At 41.9% G+C, this 19,894-nt stretch overlaps 1 protein-coding gene across 16 annotated transcripts in view; it reads left to right on the top strand.

The window, feature by feature from the left end:
• PLCB4 (phospholipase C beta 4) overlaps window positions 1–19,894 on the top strand; it is a 214,531-nt gene that overhangs the window by 55,872 nt on the left and 138,765 nt on the right. The window contains exon 1 of one of the 16 annotated variants that reach the window (XM_089519292.1): window positions 2,235–2,256. The exons of the other annotated variants lie outside the window; for them this stretch is intronic. The gene's annotated coding sequence lies outside the window, so the exon portion shown is untranslated. Of the gene's footprint in view, window positions 1–2,234; window positions 2,257–19,894 lie in introns of those variants that run through there. 16 annotated transcript variants of the gene reach the window in all.

The raw sequence follows: 19,894 nt of genomic DNA, 5'->3' as shown, positions 1-19,894 counted from the left end.
CATAATAATAATAATAATAAATGAATAAAACTTATTTATATACCGCCCTTCCATTGATCAGGGCAGTGAACAACATACAGTGGTACCCCGGGTTACGAAATTAATTCGTTCCGCCGCCGCTTTCGTAACCCGGAAACTTTCGCTAGCCGAAATGCCCTTAGGCGCTAATAGCGAAAGCCGCTATTCCGTGTGAAATCGCGCCGAAAAGCACCAAATTTTTTTTCGTAACCCGAAATAACCTTCGTAACCCGGAAAAATGTTTTTAAATGGATTTTTTTCGTAACCCGGAAATTTCGTAAGGCGGCGCATTCGTATCCCGGGGTACCACTGTAGTAAACAGTACATACATTACATAGTACATAGTAAAATCAGTACATACATTAAAACAAATTAAAACAATCATAAAAACCCCCAGGTCAGCCATCCGACTTGCCGTCAGCAAAGAGAGGGAGGCCATCCAGGTCTTCACTCGGGGAATGCAGTTTGGAATAGAAGGGTTTTTAAATCCCTTCTAAACTGAGCCAGGGAGGTGGCCGAGCGGAGCTCTGTGGGCAGCGTGTTCCAAAGGGTCGGGGCAACGATGGAATACGTCCTCCTCGTTGTAGAGGAGAGTTTGGCCCCAGGAACCCTAAGTAATTGCTACCCAGAAGTTCTGAGGGTGCGGGGCGGAATGTATGGGGATAAAGAAAATAGTGTTATTGTAACACTTTTATTTCAATTAACAATTTTAAAAAAGATGACAACTGCTCATCTGACCACCTTTATATAATTCTAAGGCATGAATGAGTGGAACCCCCCCTCCGCCCGAAAATCGCTATCCTGAACTGAATTGGAAAATGACCTAAATGCACAGTGTTCCAAATGAAGTGTTAAAAGGAGCCCTGTAATTTTCTCTACCACTTTATAATTGTTTCCAAGGCCTTTGAGGAAGCTCTTTCGGTGCTCCAACAGATTATAGATGTTATTTTGTGTGCCTTGCGCTTGCCTTGCAGCTGCTTTCTGACAGCACAGTCATAATTGTACATGTGTACTTGAACATAAGCAGGTGCTTTCCTGATGTCAAAATGTGCATGCCTAAGTGGGTCTGCAAATGGAATATTAGTCAGATCTTGTAATGAGGATATCCAAGTTAAAAGGAGCCTTTGAAGACTGGCTGGGCATCAGCTCTGTGGTTGTGTGTGTTGTGTGCCTTCAGGTCATTTCTGACTTAAGGTGACCCTACCATGGGGTTTGCTTGGCAGGATTTGTTCAGAGGAAGTAGGATTTGTTCAGAGGAGGTTTGCCATTGCTTTCATGGCTGTGCTGGGACTCAAACCCTGGTCTCCAGAGTTGTAGTCCAACATTCAAACTACTATGCCATTCACTGCTGTACTTACGTTGAGTCCCTCATAAAAACTGTAAAGATAACTGAAAACCAGTTTTTTTTAAAATGGGGAAGCACAGTTCTTGCATGTGCATACTCACACAAATTTGCATCTGCCCACACTCACACAAACACAAAGTCAGGATAACTAAATGGAATGGATGGTGTTTTAATAAAACATACCTGAAATATTGCAAAAGCTACAAATTCTTAAATGGAAGGGTGAGGTAAACATTTATTATCACACAGATGGATTTTAATTTTGATTTAAGCTAAGTTAAATCCCATCAATTTCAGTGACTCTCCTCTAAGTAAGACTTGATCTGGATCTAGCCTGTGTGGTGACTGATAATTGAAGTAATACGCATGTCCGCCAAACACCCACTTCCACAAATAAGCTTCTAAAATTACTTAGGAGAGCCAGATGGAAGTGCATTTTGTTCGATGTAATGAAGCTTTACCTATTCAGATAATAGGTACAAGGTTGCATCCTTAATTTAGAAGTTCTATAATGATGGGGCTGATTTGAAGCTATCATGCCGTTAGCTTAGGATGATCCTTTAAAACACACACACACAACAAAACATTCCGTCCCCGTGAGAGGTTTGTGTGTGTTTTCTACTGGTGATGGGAGGCAGAGCAAAAATCTTCAAAATTGGGCATGCCACTTTTCAAGGAGCCCAACTTCAGTAGGATCCCTCCCTTTCTCTGGGCAAGTGCATCTCTTCCAAAAGGAGGGGGACATGAAGCTGCAGGTGCTGTGGTGGATCACTTCTTTTAGAGTGGCCGCAAGATCCTTTTAAGGAGCTGTGCTTAGTGTGAGTCCTTCCTCTCTCGTTGCGAGTCCTTTGCTGAGAGTCAAGGGATCTGGATTTGGGTTTTCACATTGTAAGGTAAGACAGCTCTCCCCCTTGTTTTGTCAAAGATGGTGGCCATCTTTTGCATATGCAAAACAAATTTTACCAAAATACTGCACAACTATTTGGATATATCTTGCTTCTTGCTTCCACTTTCTTTGGAAGTGTTCTAGATAGATCTTATATTGTGTATGGCACTTGCTAACAATTGCTATTTTTGTCTGTCTCCTTGCTTTTCTTCTGCTTGGCTGTTCTGTCCCATAGCCCTTTTTTGCACATTACTAAAGACTACCGAACTGAAGAGAGTTTTCCTGTTAGCTTATCCATTGACACCACAAAATAGAATTTGTGTGTGGGGTACAAACATATTTCATTTGTACTGTCATTTACACCATTTTTGGCTAGCACTAGGTGCAATAGTGTGATTAGAAGTCTACAGCTGGTTTTTTTAAATTGCAGGGTTGTCTATCTTAAATCCTAATGTATTAAATTCTGGTTCCTTTTAAGCCGAGAACACAACTTACTGTCGTTCTCCACAAGTACAGTTAAGGCTTTAAACTCAGTGGTGAGTGGCCAAAAACCCCTGTTATAAAATAAAAAGAATGATTTAAAAAGTTGAATAATGCTGTCAGAAAGGGGAGGAAATGAAATTGGGAATGTTTCTATTTTATTGAAACCTAGGCTCCTCTGCATGCTTTGAATAAGTTTATGATAAATATGAAACAATAGCAGCTTTTAAAAATGCTAAATGGGCTGTTATATATAAAATGCTAAATGAGTTTAATGGGCTGTTATGTACTTTTGAGAAGTATGTAACAGCATTTCAGGAAGAGCTGTCTCTTATGGAAGCCTTTACTGTTCTCTCTCACTTTCTTTTTTTCCATAAACAATTTGCTTATAAAATCTTGAGCTAGGGGTGGAGTGCAGGCTGCCTTTTGTTTCCTTGACCCAGTGTTCAATATATTGTTTTGTGAAGGGCTACAGAACTTTACCTCTATGGCCAGATTCAACAAAAATATTGCTGTTTGCAAACCCCTAATGTGCAGGTATTTTCTTCCATTCTGATTTTTGTATTTTGCAGCCTGAATTAAGGCAATGAAGTCAATGCTGCTATTGACTACACAATCGCTAGAGATGTCTCTTAGAATAAATTTTTATTTCAGAATCAAGTGCTTGTTCTAGTTACTCATGACTTAATGTGTGAAGTGTGGCAGAAAACATGGTTTTAGCTGCTATCTAATGAAGCTTACATCCAGACATTCAGTGGGATTTATTTTTAAATAGATGGGTACAGGGTTCCTAATCTCTTCACAGAATGTGGACTCTCTTTCCAAAAGGAAAGGTCATATTGAGCCCATACGGACAGGCCAAAATAAAGCTGCTTCAGGTCACTTTGGAGGTATGCTGTTTAAGTGATGGATGCGTCCTCAGTGGCCAGAAGCCCCACCAAAGCCACACTCCAGTTCTAAGGACTGGAGCACAGCTTTGGCACAGCTTCTGGCTTCTTAAGACGTGTGTGTCATTTAAACAGCATACCTCCAAAGTGACCTGAAGCAGCTTTATTTTTGCCTGTCTGTATGGGCCCATAGATACCTACATTAAGATTTGTGCAACTATTACATGGGGTGATGAATATATAATGACTTTGAAAAAAAAATTCTGGGAAGACGGTAAGATCTCATCTGAAGAACATGCCTTTGTGGGAAAATGTATGTGTCCATTATGTAGTATATTGTATACACACATTTTAAACTATTTATTAAAATAACAGAAATGGACTGCCTTTAAGGGGAAAATAAATATCACCATAGCAGCTTGGACAAATTTGGGGTTTGCATTTGGGGAACATAAAGTGTAAACACTACATATTAAAAGAGTATATTTGGTGTTCCAATCAGATTGTTTGTATTCCTGATTAATTGTTTTGCTTAGTGAGAGCTTATAGGGTTGGTCATTTATAAGAAGAGATGGCTTATTTTGCATTATGGAAACTTTCCAAGCTCTCTGAATAGGAACAGGATGTTAACTTAACTGCCGGGGGCATAAACGAGAGTTTATCCAGAACTGGATGATGAGAAACTTAGAGAAAAATAGTAGCTGCTTCTCATTTTGTTACCTGATATGACTTCAGATTTTTAAACCATTTGCAATTTTTCAGCGGTGCTTAACAAAACATATATGATAATTTTGTTTATTAGCATCGCGAGTTCTTCATAATAGCCAAATTTTAATGGGATATTTGTTGCCTTGAGAGCTATCATGATGTAATGGCTTGAGCATTGGACCACAGCTCTGGTGATCAGGGTTAAGTTCCACGTTCAGCCATGGAAAACCACTGAGGACCATGGAAACCCGCTGGGTGACCTCAGATGAAGCACACTCTCAGCCCCAGATAATCCCATGGTAGGTTCACCTTAAGTTTTACATAAGTCAGAAACAATATGAAGGCACATAACAACAACAACAACACATTTCTTGAATTGGGGAAACCTTTCCTCCTCTTATATAACATTTAGCATTCAATATCTTGTGCAATTGACTGTAGCTATATTGAAAATTCAGTGAAACATCAATGACTCAATAAAACGTTTTATTTCAGCATGTCAACCTAAATAAAATAGTATTAGATCAGTTATGAATGGTACTATTCTTGTTCTAGAAGATCATGTTCACAGCAGGGTTTTGTTTTTTGTTTTTAAATAGAAATATAAATTTGGGAACTTTTTCCCTACTCCTAATCATAAAAGCAGTAAAGTTTGTACAGACAACTGGCAATTTGACTGCCTTCTTGTTTTTAGCTTTACAGTAGTGGTGGTGTTGGTTTAGATATTTCCATGGGGCATTAGGTTCACTGTCAGGAAGCTTCTCATAATCTCCTGGAGGAAATCCCATGATGTATCTCTGGCTGCAAATGGCAAACAAACCTATTAGGTGAAATAATGGTAATATTTAAATATCTGAAGGGATGTCATTTAGAAGATGGAGCTAGCTTGTTTTCTGCTGCCCCAGAGACTAGAACACAAACCAATGGATTCTAATTACATGAACATAAATTCCACCTAAACATTGGAAAGACTTTTTAGAGCTATTTAAGAATAGAATAGAATAGAATAGAATAGAATAGAATAGACTGTCTCAGGCTGCACCTGCACTGCAGTAAAAATGCAGTTTAACACCCCTTTGACTGCCATGAGTCAGTTTTATGGAATTCTGGGATTTGTAAACTTGTGAGGTATTTAGCCTTTTCTGCCTTAGAGCTCTGGCCACAACAAACTACAAATCCCAGGATTCTATAGGATGGACCAATGACAGTTAAAGTGGGGTCAAACTGCATTATTTCTACAGTACAGATGTAGCCTCAGATGGCAGTTGACTTTCCAAGGACCTTAAAGAGAGTGTTATAGTTTGGTTTTCCTGTAAGGTAACGGTTTGGACCAGGGGTTGGCAACCTCCGGCCCGCGGGCCGGATCTGGCCCGCGGGTGCCTTTCCGCCAGCCCCGGTCCCTCCCACTGCCGAAATCGCCGCCATTTTGAAGGGCAAAATGGCGGTGCCCATTAAGAGGCCCGCTGCGGCTTTCTGGAGCCCTGAAACGGGGCTCCAGCAGCCGCAATGGGCCTCTGGGAGGCCCGTTGCCATCGCTGGGGCCCTCCAGGAGGGCTCCGACGGCAGCAGCGGGCCCGTGGGAGGCCCGTTGCCATCGCTGGGCCCTCCAGAAGGGCTCCGACAGCGGCAGCGGGCCCCTGGGAGGCCCGTTGCCTTCGCTGGGGCCTCCAGCAGGGCTCTGACGGCGGCAGCGGGCCCCTGGGAGGCCCGTTGCCGTCGCAGGGTCCCTCCGGGAGGGCTCCGGCGGCGGCAGCAGGCCCCGGGAGGCCAGTTGCCGTCGCTGGGGCCCTCCAGGAGGGCTCCTGCGATGGCAGCGGGCCTCCCAGAGGCCCGTTGCCTTTGCTGGGGTCCTCCAGGAGGGCTCCGGCGGCGGCAGCGGGCCCCTGGGAGTCCAGTTGCTGTCCCTTGGGCCCTCCAGGAGGGCTCCGGCGGCGGCAGCAGGCCCCTGGGAGGCCAGTTGCCTTCGCTGGGGTCCTCTAGGAGGGCTCCGGCGGCGGCAGCGGGCCCCTGGGAGGCCAGTTGCCGTCACTGGGGCCCTTTAGGAGGGCTCCAGCAGCGGCAGCGGGCCCCTGGGAGGCCAGTTGCTGTCCCTTGGGCCCTCCAGGAGGGCTCCTGCGACGGCAGCGGGCCTCCCAGAGGGCTCCTACGGCGGCAGCGGGGCCCTGGCATCAGGGGCCAGCAAAGACGGGGAGGCCTCCAGCGCTGGCAGTCCCCGCCGGCTCTTTCCTGGCCTCTGACAGGGCCTGGGGCCCCATCAGGGGCCGGCAAAGAGGAGGTGGCCTGGCCCCTGGGGGTGGAAGCTCCGCCCTGGGGGTGGAAGCTCCACCCCCGACACGCGGCCCCGCCCCCGGGGGTGGAAGCTCCACCCCCCGGCTTCGGCCCCCCAGTTGTCTGAGGGACACCAACCCGGCCCCCGGCTCAAAAAGGTTGCCTACCCCTGCGTTGGACTATATGGTCCTTGTGTCCTCTTCCAACTCTAAGATTCTATGAAATTTGGACTAAAGCTGAAGGGCGGGATATAAATACCTAAATAAATAAATAAAATTAAAGGGGTGCAGAATTTTTGGCTTTCTAGGTATTTTGATGTTTATTGTTTGTTTCCAATCTGTTCTCTCTTCTCTCCAGATGTTTTGCTTTAGAACTCCCCTCAGCTCCAGCAAGCATAACTAAGGACTGGAGTTCAAAACTCTTTGAGGCCAAAGTGCAAGCAGCATTCCATCAATGGCAGTTGGTGATGAACAGAGAGCGATCCCTAAATAAAAGGATCCACGAAGCTCATTATGAGGGACAGGGTGTGCTACTTTTCAGGAGTATGGCATCTTATGATATATTGCTGGGATAGCTTTGAGGGAACTAGTCAGCTTTGCGCAGTGGTTTGAATATTGGACTATGACTCTGGAGACTAGGGTTCGATCCCCAGCTTGGCCATGGAAACCCACTGGACAACTTTGGACAAGTCACATGCTCTCAGCCTCAGGGCAAACCTTATCTGAACAAGTCTTGCCAATAAAACCTCATGATAGATTGCCATAAGTCAGAAACGACTTGAAGGCATACAACGGTAGTCGCCATATCAGTGGTAGTGGTGAATCTAGTCTAGGTTTTGAGCATAAAGAAGCTGTTTAAAGTGTCAAACCTGTCATGAGGGTTGAGTTCAGCACCGTGGCTAGTTCCCTCAAAGCTATCCCACCAATATGTTGTTGGATGTGGTTCTGTATTCCTGAAAACTAACACACCCTGTCCCTCTTACTTAGCTGCATGGATCCTTTTACTTAGGGACCTCTCGCTGTTTACTATACAACATTTCAGCCTTTAACAACCGGTATACCCACACAATTTATTCTCTGTGAATGCAAGTCCAAAATGCAAGTTGCTGTGATCTTTGTTTATTGATCCCCAGGTTTAATGAATTGTGGTTTTTTTTCCCCAGATAAATTTGCATAATGCAGTTATATAATGCAGTTGTTTTTTTCTAAACTTCAGTAACTTGTTGATACATATTGAACCAAATGTGTCATGTAAGGTTTTTTTCTTATGTGTATATAAACAGACATACATTGTTTAATGGTACAGCATAATACACCTGCATTTATGATTTGTTACTGATTCAGTCAGAGGCCTTTTGTGTTTTGTGTTTTATTGTGTACATAATTTATTTTCTCCATGAAGACCTGCATGAAAATATCTCAGAACATTAATAGTATTGTTAACATCCCATCTGTAGAGTGATAGAGGGCAGGTTGGCTATTAGTACCGGTAGTGACACAAGCAGTGATCAGGTAACAAACCTGTAGTGACCGATGGAGGATAAATAGATGAGCAAGTGAAGGGCACAGTAAATCAGAGATTATTTCCTACCCGAGTGCAGTAATAATAAATAAATAATAAAAAAAATATTTCTATTTTTCCGCCTCTCCCAGGTGGATCGAGGCAGGATTGCAGCCCAATACAATATACAGTATACAAGTACAAATCACAGCAATAAAAACAGCAATATAGTACAATAAAATATAAAAATAAATAACAATTAAAATGATACTATCAAAGCGAAAGAGAGAGAAATGTTTCAGTCTAGGTCAAAGAGGTAGAAGAATATGTCTTATAAGAAATCAGGCGGGTAAGCTTGCTGGAAGACATCTGTCTTATTCCACCCACACTCCATAGCTTCATCAAAAAGCCACCATTTGGGTGCACCTCAAGCAGAGGGGCTATTGCAGAAAACCCCAGGATCAATTCATTGGAGTTGGTCTTCTTTCTTTCTTCAGTCTGACTTCCAGCTCATGACCAGCTGAGAACTTTTCCTTGTTGTACCTGTTCTGCAGCAGCATAAGAGCAGGGTGTATGGATAGATCATGATCCCTGTTCATGTTGGGTAAAAACAGCCAATTCTAATATGGGCTTTTTAGATATTTCTAGAAAATCTCTTGCTGTGGGGGCCCATGCCTGGGTTCCTTTCTTAATGGAAGCATGCCTGCTTTACTTGTAGTAGGATTGATGTTTTATTTCTAGTGATTCATTTGAGCTCTTGGTTAAGCCGAGTGATGATGGCATCCAAATCCAGAATTACTAGATTACCAAGTCTGAATTCTAAATTTAGGGCTATGAGGGACAAAGATCCAGTTTGAGCCACTACCCAGTTCTAGTACACTGGGCCCTTGGTCTCCATTGGAATTTGTTTCCAGGCCCCACTCCTCCGGATACCAAAATTCATGGATGCTCAGGTCCTGTTAATACAATGCCATAGTAAAATGATGTTCCTTATATAAAATAGCAAAATCAAGGTTTGCTTTTTAGAATATATTTTTTAATATTTTCAAGCAGTGAATGGTTGCATCCATGGATTAAAAAAATCCACGGGTACAGAGGGCCTTATACGTATGTCTGTATAAGAAGATACATGAAGCACAGCTATTGTGTGCACAGGACAATGGGTCCTTTGGTTGTAGCACCCACACTCTTACCTATAAGAAGATTTATTGTAAGTCCGACAAGTTTTAGTGGGCTTTTCATACTCAACAGAGGATCAGTGCCCCCTCTCTTTTTTACTGTTTGTGTGAAAGTCTGGCAAGCCACTCATTTCTGATTTTTATATCATTGATTATGGGATTTGTCTGTAAAAAAATTATTAACATAGCATTCAGATTCTGATAATGTCTGCATTACTTGAAGGAAAGGCTTTTCAGTTGAAAGCAGCTCACAGATATTAAAGATAAAATCATGTTCCATCTTAATAATATTCTCCCCCTCCTCACCCAAACCAAAAAACCTCAAGGCATGTGAGCCTTTCCTCAGAAAGAGGATTTTCTACTCCTTTGGACTAGCCTCTTCTGTCTCCTCCACAGATTTATGGTAACCTTTTCAAGAAGGATAACCAGAATTGTGCCCAGCATTCCAAATGTGCCTGCATCATGGTTTGTATAAAAAGCCTTAAGATATTGGATGCTTTGTTTCCATTCTCTTAATGATTCCCACTACTGAGAATGTAGCACATCCTAGAATACAAAGGCATAATATTAAAGCATGCTTCTGGTTTTCCATTCCCAAGATGGCAGTATGAAGACCACTGGCTGCCCAGCAGTGTCTGTGCATGCAAGAAATTTTATCCACAATATCACATTGTTTTTCCTTTAAAGGAGAAAGTTGTACCACCAAGTATTTTCCATTCTAAATGGAATGTGAATGATCAAATCTTTCAGCCACCCAATATTTGTCACAATGAGGAAAGTAAAGCATGAATGTTGAATGGGAGTAGTTGCAATCCATTAAAATGGTGGTTCTTAACCTTTAAAAAACAAACAGGGACCCCCTTTAAATATCTTTTGTTGCTGTAGAACCCCCCCCCCCAAACAGATTTAAAACTGATGAAGATGAAGATGACTAAATGCGGAACCATTAACAATTATCCCATCCATTAAACATTCCCTTAGAGACATTGGAGGCGATGTGGGGAGTAGGGGGTGACTTTTCTCCTGCTTCTTTCCATCAATTTGCAGCTGGAGTGGATTGAACAGCAACACGCAGGGCCAGCCAACCAAGCCTTTGCCTTGGCTTCTCTCACATGGCCACTCCATTGCAGAGAAAAGGTGGGCTGAGGAGCCTTCAGTCCTTTGCAGACCCTTTCGTGGACATCACAGTCTCCTAGGGGTCAAAGGACCAGAGTTTAAGAACCACAGCATCACAACAAATCCCCTATTGTCAAATGTAATTTCATTATTAGGGTCTTCTGTCATTGTCTTTGTGAACATGAACCAAAGAGCCTGGAGTATTTACTCATTCTACCTGTACTTTCCCTTATCGATTTCTGCACAAACTCTAATAAAAGTCAGTATAATCTACATTGTTTTTATGGTTGCTGGAGCAGGTTTCATGAGCTCACTTTCAAAGAACCAAAACAATCTAGTGTATCTGGAAAAATGTTGACACTTTGCATGACTGGAGTTTCTTCATAGCGGCTGGATGTGTTTATGTTTATTGTTGAGGAATATAACCACAAAACATCATTGCATTGATCCATCCTTATTGGACTTTTTAATGGGGATGTGCTTTGGAAAGGATAGGGATGGGCAGACATATTTTGGGTTCGGATTTCAAGAAATGTGAAACGTATTTTGGAAATGGTCTGTCTTGCTTGACAGGAACTACTAAAAACCAGCAGGTCATGGGCCTACATGGAAATATTTCTGCTTCCATGTATAGCCAGAGCTTGGATTACAGAAAGTTAACATTTTGGATTCGACTTCCAAGAATGTACCCTACTTTCTGTCACCCTGTCCTGTGGTCATTTGTTCTGTGGAAGTCTGAGAAGTGTAAATCAAAAAGTAGTATTTCCAACATCTAACTGAGGCCATGGTCTGGAAAATCATCTACTGATCCATTTTCCCTCTTCATTCAGTAATTTTTATATAAGCAAGAATACCAAACCTATTGACAAAATACCTATTAATGCTTTTTCTGCATGGGTGCTTTATAGTCAGTACCATTGTTTTACCCCACCCCTTCACCCTATTGCTTTTGGAGGGTTACGATGATATGTGTCTCTGGCACAGGTTTTCATCAGTTTATTAGCTAGATAATGTTCCATCTAAAGAACACACACATTTAGCTTCTGGCAGTCAGATAATATCTCTTCAATAATCAAAGCTAGTGTGCTGTTACTGTATGCAGAAAGTAAATGCTAATATCATTGCTTTCTACACAGATACCATTTTGAAGTGCATCACTGTGAAACGCTTGGTTGTGACAATGTGTATTTAAAGGTAACAAGCATGCAGGGGGAAAAACCCCAAAGGGCTAAATACATTACCTGCATTTTACTTTCCCTCCCCATTTTTTCTATTGTGTTTTCAGATTTCAGCTAAGGATTGTGCAACCATAACACATAATGGATTTCTTGCTTACTCTGGGATAGTCCAGGTTCTGCTGCTAACCTTTGGTTTGATGCTTTCCAGCCAACTTCTCTGAGTATATTCTTATCTTCCTACCCTTATTTCAAAGTGAAGAAATTGCTTCTGTTGATAATTTATATCAAATGAGCCACTGATTATGGGAAGCAATGAATCCAATATTGATTTTAAAAATCTCAGAAGTGAACAAAATCTACTAGTCACTAATTTTTGATGGAATTGCCTATAACCTATGCTTTCTTTCATGGCACAAGGGGAAAGTAAAGACTGCATGTGAAAGTATTTCAGTCTTGAAGCCCTCTTTCTTAGTGAATTGCCAATGTTGTTATGTGCTAGAAGAAAAAGAGTAGGCACTCCAAAACTGTGGATGTGTCTGCTTCTATGTTAAATACTTTTGGGTACACGATCTGTAAAGGAGAAACAGACAAAGCCAGAGATTGGAAATACAGTTGGCCCTTCTTATACACAGATTTTTTATACATGGATTCAAGCATCCACAGTGTGAAAATGTTTAAAAAAAAGTATACATTTCAAATATCAAACATTAATTTTCCATTTTTTATAAGGGACACCATTTTGCTATGTCATTATATTTAATGGGACTTGAGCATCCATGGATTTTGTTATCCACGGAGGATCTTGGACCCAAACCCCAGCGTATCACAAGGGTCCACTGTAGTACTTTGAGAACTACAGCTCTTTCTCAGTGGCTGACCCTGGATTCTGGAACTCCTTCCCTGGGGAAGCTAGGTTAGCTTCTTCTTTGGTCTCCTTTTGGTGGCAGGCAAAAACATTCTTATTCCACAAGGCTTTAAAAATTGACTGTGATGGGCTTTTAATGGTGTGCTGTACTGTTTTATCAATTTTTACATAGTCTTTTAATACATTTTAAATGGTTTAAACTTTACAATTGTTTTTAGTAGCTTCTTTATAATTTTATTCATATTTTTGTATAGTTTTAAGCTTGTTGTGAGCATCTTTGAGTCTCATTATTGGAAAAAAGGCAAGATATTAATGAATTAATGAATTAATGATAATGATATTGATAACCCCCACACTCAGACTGATCATTATCAGCATGTTGCCTGGGAGATTTTAAGGGTTGTTGACTGAATTTTTCAAGCTCTGATCAGAAAAAGAGAATACTTTGTACAGTAGATCCTTCATATTGGTGGGCTAGCAATCTGCAGATTTGACCACCTGCAGATCACCATTCCCCATATTATTCAATGGTGGTGTGTGCATGCAGACATACATATGTGTACACATCTGTGTGCATGTTGCTGCCACTGAATAATATGGAGTGCAACTGTCCATGTTTTTTGCCATCTGCAAGGGCCCCTGGAACAAAACCCACTGATGGGAAGGGTCCATTGTACAGTTGACTCTCCTTATCCATGGATTTTTTATCCATGGATTCAAGCATCCACAGCTTGAAAATATTCCAAAAAAGTATAAACTCCAAATAACAAACCTTGATTTTCCATTTTATGTAAGAGTCACCATTTTGCTATGCCATTATATTTAATGGGACTTCAGCATCCACAGATTTTGTTATCCATGGGGGATCCTGGAACCAAACTCCAATGGATAACAACATCCATTGTATAATATTTAAACCACCTTTAGTGGAAGGAATGTATTTGCTATTGTGGCCAAAGAGTTCTTCACCTAGTGTACCATGGACACAGTATAGGACCTGTCCTGGAGGAAACTGAGGATATTGTCAGGCATTTTGCCTAAATTCAGTGGCTGTACTGCCACTTTTTGTATGATGAAAACTGTTGCTTAGAGCAGTGACGCTCAAAACGGTTGTCTGTGGACAGGTGCCAGCGCATGAGCTATTAGCTGCCAGTCCATGAAGAACTTCCAGGAAAGAAAGAAGCAGTTGTCAGCAATGGAAATATGTATAGTGCTGTTCCTCACATTAGAAAACCAGAGTTGCCCAGTCTCCACATCAGATCGCCTGAGAAGCAGTAGGTTAGAAAATGTTCAAATGCTCCCTTAATCTTGATGAATCAAATTATGGTTTTCTGTCAAGCAAACACTGAGACTTTGTCTACTTAAAAATTTAAATCTCATTCTGTATATAGACTGAGCTGGATTAGTCAGTTGTGAACTGTTTGTTCATTTTATATATAGGGGGCTGGAGAGAAAGGGGGAGAGACTGTAATCCTGTAAGAAGATAGACCTAAAAATGGTGCGGATTGGAACTATAAAATAGTTACAACTAATCCCCGGTAATTCATGCAGAAGAATTCTGTTATTGTCAGGTTTTGCTGATGTTGTGCTGCATTAGAGACACCTTGTTTTCCTCCATTTATGCTTGACTGTTCAGTAGAACAACTTTGACATTTCCTTCTAGGGCAACTTGGCAAATACAATTGGGAGAATTTGAGTAAATATGACCCCTGGATTTCAGCAGGGGGAGGGAAATAATTTCTGGATTCTCTGCCCTTTAAGTCTGATGTTCTAGAACAGAAATTTCAGCCTGTCTGAGGTGTGTCCTTAGGATGAGTTAGTTCCTGCTAAGCACACTTCCCTTTTGTTTTCATGGTAGACTCTTGTGTTTTGAACATGTTGAGTGCATGCCTATGTATACAGAGGGCATTAAAAATGAAACACTGGATGAAAGGTTGTTGTTGTTGTTGTTGTTGTGTGCCTTCAAGTCATTTTGAGTTATGGTGACCCTAAGGTGAATCTATCATGGGTTTTCTTAGGCGGGCTACAGACCGCTGCTTTGCGGCGGTCTGCCGCCGCTGCCTGCTCCGTGCGGGAGCCGTACCAGTCACACCGCCCGGCTCCCGCGCGACGTCATAGGCGCCGCGACACGTCTGGATGCTATGCGTCCGATACGTAAAGATGGCGGCGCCCGTATGAACAGGGCGCCGCCATCTTGTACGTATTCTATACATACTAGGGTTAGGGGGTGCGGAAGCACCGCCCCTTCCTAACCCTAGTACATATAGAATACGTACTAAATGGCGGTGTGTAACCCGCCTTAGAAAGATTTGTTCAGAGGGAGTTTGCTGTTGTCTTCCTTTGAGGCTAAGAGTGTGTGACATGCCTATGGTCACTAAGTGGGTTTCCATGGCTGAGCAAGGAATTGAACTCTGGTCTCCAGATTCCTAGAAGATTTTCATATCAGTGTTTACCATGGGGTAAGTGCTGGTAAAATGCTGGCAAAACATTTAGGAAGCATGTGTGTGTGAAAGCCTGGCACGCATCCTAAACGTCAGGGAATCATCCCCTCATCTCCAGTGTCCTTGAATTGTTCGGGGAGCAGCCATTTCTCATTAACAGAAACTTTGCTTTAATGGGAAATGGCTCCTTCCTAAATGATTCAGGGATGCTGGAGGCGAGGGGACGATTCCTTGACATTTAGGAAGTGCATCAGGCTTTCACACACAAGTGCTTCCTGAACATTTTACTGGCGTTTTTACCATTGGTAAAACGCTGGCATGAAAATCTTCACAAAACTCAAACCACTCTATCACAATGGCTTATAATCTGTATTGCATATCTGTCTGTACCTTGTTTGAATCTCAGTCAAACAAGAAAGTTGTGGTGTCTGTGATTTCATTTACACCTAAATTGTTTTCTGTTTTCAAAGGATTACACTGGTCATTTTAAAATACCCTTCTTCTGTGAAAATCAGTTAAAATTATGCTCTCTATAAAATGCAACCTGTGGCTGTAGCTGATGCCACAGAGTTATGAAAATTTTGAGAGCTTTTCTCCTGTAACCTGTGCTTTGTGCTTTCTCATAATCCGTGAATTTCCTACTCTTGATTCACAAATTTTAATATTTTTTGTACTAATTTAACTGGAGTAACAGTAGTGTGTTTGATTTCTTCTCTTCTTTCTTTTTGGAGTTCCAAAATGTATAAAGACTGCTTTCCACTCATGCAACTTCCCTTTCCTTTGGTTTGTTTGATAATTATTATTTTGTTTGGTAAAAGACTAGGTAAACCAAGTATAAAAGCAGAGTATTCTCCTCTCAGGTAGTGGTGTAGGTGGCAGACAATGCCCTTCTTGGTTAATGGAAAGGTCATGACTTGGTTGTGTAAGTTCTGCAATGTGCCTTGCTCCTTTAATGTTTACAGGCATAGAGATGTTATTTCCTTGAAAAAGAAAACAAATGAAGATGCCAACAACCCAGAATAAATGCTTATAATTTTCCCTGTTGAAAAACAAAATGAGGGAATCTTTGAGACTTAACTATAGAATAATAGAATCAAAGAGTTGAAAGAGACCTCAAGGACCATCCAGTCCAACCCCCTGCAATGCAGGAACTCTCAATCAAAGCATCGCTGACAGATGGCTATCCAACCTCTGTTTAAAAACCTCCAAAGAAGGAGACTACCACTCTCTGAGGGCATGTGTTCCACTGTCGAGAAGCTCTTTTTCTCAGGAAGTTCCTCCTAATGGTGGAATCCCTTTTCCTGTAGCTTGCATCCATTGTTCTGTGTGATATTCTCTAGAGCAGCAGAACACAAGCTTGCTCCATCCTCAATATGGCACTCCATACAAATACTTAAACAGGACTACCATATCACCTCTTACCTTTCTCTTCTCCAGGCTGAATACCAGATACCTTTGCTAGTGTCTGTTTAAAAAGTCAGTCTTACTGAGTTTGTTGGGTTACTTCCAAACTTTGAGGGAAATGTGGGGATCTAGAGTGGGGACAAGCAGGGTGACCAGATGTCCTCCTTTCCCAGGGCATGTTCTACATTTCAACTTTCTGTCCAGGAAGAATTTCAAAATGTCCTTCCTTTTGAGAATGACTAAGAAACATGAATTTATATTAGTGTGCTTAGTTTTTATTTTGTAATGCCCTTGTAATTATTTTGTAATGTCCTTGTAATTTTGTGATTTTTTTCTTGAATGTCCTACATTTTGCAGTGCTATTCCTCCTTTACAGTTGTGACACCTGGTCACCAGAGGGGAGAAGGGACTTAATTTTGCACAGTGTTGTATTCTAATCTTTTTCTGACACCCTGTAGTCAATGTGACGGAGGAAAGTGGTTCCGGTCCTTCCTCTCGGGTCGGTCCCAGAGGGTGCTGCTCGGGGACTGTAGCTCCAGTAAGAGGAACCTCATTTGTGGCTCAGGGGGCTATTCTGTCCCCGATGTTATTCAACATCTATATGAAGCTGCTGGGTGAGATAATACGGAGTTATGGTGCTGGGTGTTATCAGTACGCTGATGACACCCAAATCTATTTCTCCATGTCTCGTTCGTCGGCCTCGAATTCCAATGGCATTTCTTCTCTCAATGAATGTCTTCAAGCGGTAATGGGCTGGATGAGGAAAAACAAATTGAAACTGAATCCAGATAAGACGGAGGTGCTCACGGTAGCGGCCTCGAAACCAAGAATTGGGTTGCAACCTCCAGTCCTGGATGGGGTCACACTCTCCTCCAGTGACTGTGTTCGCAGTCTGGGGGTGCTCCTTGACTCGTCGCTCCTGATGACAAATCAGGTAAATGCGACGGTCAGGAGCGCCTGCTATCAGCTTCGGCTGATACGCCAGCTGCACCCTTTTCTGGAAGTAAGGGATCTCGAAACTGTTGTGCACGCACTGGTAACCTCATGCCTGGACTTCTGTAATGCACTCTACTTGGGGCTACCCTTGTGCTTGGTTTGGAAGCTTCAGCTGGTACAAAATATGGCAGCCAGGCTTGTTTCTGGTACATCTAGGAGGGACCACATTACTCCGGTTCTGAGGTCCCTCCACTGGCTGCCTATTAGCTTCCGGGCCCGGTACAAGGTTTTGGTTATTACCTTTAAAGCCCTAAATGGCTTGGGTCCAAGCTATCTCAGGGACCGCCTCCTCCTGTATAATCCTCCCCGCGCTCTCCGGTCCTCTGGGAGGAACTTACTGCAGCCTCTAAAATCTAGGCTTGTGGCGACCTCCCAGAGGGTGTTCTCTGCTGTCGCCCCCAAACTCTGGAACGACCTGCCAGATGAGATCCGTCAGTTGACATCATTAGACAGCTTTAAAAAATCTGTCAAGACGGATCTCTTCCGGCAGGCCTTTCCAGATTAACCATCCCGGCCCGGGCTCCCTGATCCCCTCTTTCCTCTCGTGGCCCCATCTTTAGTGATGGTTGAGGATCTCCAGAGGGACACTAGGGTTTTTAGTTTGTTTTAATTATGTTTTATGCTTTGATATTGTGTTTTTAATCTGTCATATTTTTTAATACTTTCTTAAGGAGGGGAGGGATTATAATGTTTTTAATTTTATATTTTACTCTTGTTATATTTACTGTTGTCAACCGCCCGGATTGGTTCGCCACAGGGCGGTATACAAATAAATATTATTATTATTAAATATTATTAAGTGGCATCATTGGTCTCTTGATCTCTCTTTTAAAAGCAATTTGGAAATGTCCCTCCTTGTTTCTAGGTAGCTATAGAATTCCAAATCAGAGAAAGACTGCAATTCTGTATGCCCTTGTTTGGAAGTAACCCAACAAACTCAGTAAGACTTACTTTTTAACAGACACTAGCAAAAGTATCTGGTATTTCAATAGTTCTCTCTTTCTTTTTCTCTCCTTCTGTCTTAACTCATAGTACATTATAGGTGTTAATGTAAATCCACACGAATCATATCTGGAGATGTAGTGCGTGGGTTTTTCATAGTCTCTGAGACCAGAGGTACTGAGCTGTACTCTTGCGGTATGCAATAACCTGCCTCAGCATTGACTTTCCAGCATGGCATTTGGATCTGTTGTTGGGCAAATCCACCCATGATTTTTTCTCATTGCTCCTTCTGCAGCTGCTGATACTTTTGCTAGTGTCTGTTTGAGAAGTGGATCCTACTACCCTGATCCGTTAGGGACGGGTCCACCAACCACCCTTTAACTATCTCTATAGCTCTTAATACAGTACTTAACACTTGTTATCATGTTTAGTCACCTTTTAAAAACTTCCCATCCCTGCTACTGGAGAGCATGACTTTTCTCCTCTATTTTCTCTGAACATTTCCATTTGTAAATGCTGATGTGTGGAAATGATGGCAAATTTTGGTAAAGTTATTTCTCTATGTGAATAAATTAAGGTTTAGACTAGGGATGTAAAAGAGATAAAAATCTTCAACTATTTCATCTTTGTATCTAAGGACAAATACAATTATTTTCTTCCCATTTTAGGAGAAAATGAATATTCTTCTCCAAATGTTCTGAAGTGTTGCAAAGAAATTATTCTGCAAGGATGTATAAATATGAGATGAGTTGTTGTTCTGGCAAAATAAGCCTGTTTCTCTGCAGAAAAGTTTTTTGTTTGTTTTTGTGTGCACACACAACCGTTTTTTTTCCTGCACATAACAATTTTTCCATCACACTCTGGAAAATCGTAAGACTGAGAGAAAATGGTACAAAATTCTTGATGGTCTCTTATTCTTTCTTATGGGTTTTCCTGACAGTTGGGAAGACTGGCTTTCCCTGTTTGATGATATGGGAAAGAATAGTTACGAATTACAAGAGACATAATATGCAAAATGATATGTGAGAGGAGAGAATGGGGCAAGTATATGAAAGAAAATATCTGAACATGTATTTTCTAATGGGAGTTACAGGTGGAATTTGACGGTGTGGAGCTTAAAGATTTCTCTTAAAGACCTTCAAACCAAGATTTTCAGTTGTTTGCCTCTAATTTTCACAGTGTTGCTGGCAGTGCTCAAAAATGTATATATTTATTGGACCAAAGTTTCCAAAATCCCTCAGACAGCATGGCTGCTGTACATACAGATTGGGGTATTCTGCCAGGTATAGTCCAGAAATGCACCCTTTCCAAATGCAGCCTCTATGTCTTTAGAATGACAGGTAGCAATAGGCAAATATCAACATCTTTTTGCACATAAACCAATTGAACCGCATGGCAAATATAGCTTTATCAGGGTAGCCCAGAGAAGCCTTTTGGGCTGTACAAGGCTGGCTGCCCTTTTCAGTCAAAGATGCTACAAACAATAACAACAGCTTGTTTTGCAGAAGGCAGCCAAGGTTGTTGCATAATTAAAAGAGGAGGGGTTACTGATGCTTGCAAATTGCATGGAAGAGGTGGGTGCAAGTTCAAATTGGAAAAGGAACATGATGAGAGGGACACTGGTAGGCTTCTGACTTTGCTTTACCCTATTTTTTCTGTTCTCTCCTTCTCACCTGTTGGAA

The sequence above is a fragment of the Sceloporus occidentalis genome, unplaced genomic scaffold (genome assembly GCF_023333645.1).
Source record: "Sceloporus occidentalis isolate IW3139 unplaced genomic scaffold, rSceOcc1.0.p SCAF_4, whole genome shotgun sequence".
In the NCBI taxonomy this organism is placed as follows: domain Eukaryota; kingdom Metazoa; phylum Chordata; class Lepidosauria; order Squamata; family Phrynosomatidae; genus Sceloporus; species Sceloporus occidentalis.
The sequence above is the reverse complement of the archived record's forward strand: the minus strand, read 5'-3'. Positions and strand labels throughout refer to the sequence as shown.